Source organism: Chionomys nivalis, chromosome 2 (assembly GCF_950005125.1).
Source record: "Chionomys nivalis chromosome 2, mChiNiv1.1, whole genome shotgun sequence".
Lineage (NCBI taxonomy): Eukaryota > Metazoa > Chordata > Mammalia > Rodentia > Cricetidae > Chionomys > Chionomys nivalis.
Genome location: NC_080087.1, coordinates 98,167,761 through 98,169,401, shown reverse-complemented (window position 1 = coordinate 98,169,401; position 1,641 = coordinate 98,167,761). Strand labels below are relative to the sequence as shown.

Here is a 1,641-nt window from a genome sequence, read left to right as displayed (position 1 = left end):
GAAAACAGGCCATGTGCATATTAATAAAAACGTTGTAGATATTGATTCATTATGGATATTTGTCTTTGTTTAGGGTTTTGGTTAAAAGTTGTAATGGATAATGGTCAGGACAAAAGTTAAACAGTGGAGATCAGATTGAGAGTTCTTGTTTTGAAAAAAAAAAAGGAGGATGTACTGTGGGATGACGGTCTTGTACCCTGTAAAGATTTGTCACTTGTATTAGTTTAATAAAATGCTGATTGGCCAATAGATAGGCAGGAAGTATAGGTGACAAGAATAAGAGAATTCTGGGAAGAGGAAAGGTTCAGTCTATAGTCATCACCCAGACACAGATGTTAAAAGGTACTAAGCCATGTGGCCAATACAGACAAGAATTACGAATTAATGTAAGATATGAGTTAATAAGAAGTCTAAACAAATAGGTCAGCCAGTTTATAATTAATTAATGCAAGCCTCTATTTGTTTCTTTTAGACTGAATGGCTGCGTGACTGGATGGGACTCAACTCCAAATAATCATTTGTTTATTTGTAACAGCAGATTTTTGGGTAGTATGCATTTATACATATTGGTGCTAAGAAATTTTTCAAAGAGCTCTTTTTCGTGGCGCCTCCTAGGCGGTCGGCTGTGCGAAGATGAAGCTGAATATCTCCTTCCCTGCCACGGGCTGCCAGAAACTCATCGAAGTGGACGATGAACGCAAGCTTCGTACCTTCTATGAGAAGCGCATGGCCACGGAAGTGGCTGCCGATGCCCTGGGTGAAGAGTGGAAGGGTTACGTGGTCCGAATCAGTGGCGGCAATGACAAACAAGGTTTTCCCATGAAACAAGGTGTCCTGACCCATGACAGAGTGCGCCTGTTGTTGAGTAAGGGGCATTCTTATTATAGACCAAGGAGAACCGGAGAGAGGAAGCACAAATCTGTCCGAGGATGCATTGTGGATGCCAATTTGAGTGTTCCCAACTTGGTTATTGTAAAAAAAGGAGAAAAGGATATTCCTGGACTGAAAGATACTACTGTGCCTCGTCGGTTGGGACCTAAAAGAGGACAGAATCCGAAAGCTTTTTAATCTTTCTAAAGAAGATGATGTCTGCCAGTACGTTGTCAGAAAGCCTTTAAACAAAGAAGGTAAGAAGCCCAGGACCAAGGCACGCAAGAGTCAGCGTCTGGTGACTCCATGTGTCCTGCAACACAATCGCCAGCGTATTGCTCTGAAGAAGCAATGAACAAAGAAAAACAAGGAGGAGGCTGCAGAATATGCTAAACTTTTGGCCAAGAGAATGAAGGAAGTCAAAGAAAAGCACCCGGAACAGATTGCCAAGAGGCGAAGACTGTCCTCGCTGAGAGCTTCTACTTGTAAGTCTGAGTCCAGTCAAAAATAAGTCTATAAGGGTAACAAATAAATGATCAGACCTTGAAAAAAAAAAAAAGAAATTCTTCAAAGAGATTACACATTAAACATTTACTATTTCTCAATTTAAAAGCATACATAATAGGATTTAGTAGCTTTACAATCATTTGCATATTATATTAAAATTTTAGAAATTCTGTATTCTCTGATTTGCTCAATAAATTCTCTTTATTATTTTTATAAAATTGCTAAAAATCATTTAAATGATTTCTTCAGTTGTTGGTATGGATT

At 38.9% G+C, this 1,641-nt stretch overlaps 1 pseudogene; it reads left to right on the top strand.

The window, feature by feature from the left end:
- Nucleotides 1–611: 611 nt before the first annotated feature.
- On the top strand, nucleotides 612–1,381 carry LOC130870247 (40S ribosomal protein S6-like; annotated as a pseudogene).
- Nucleotides 1,382–1,641: the final 260 nt, after the last annotated feature.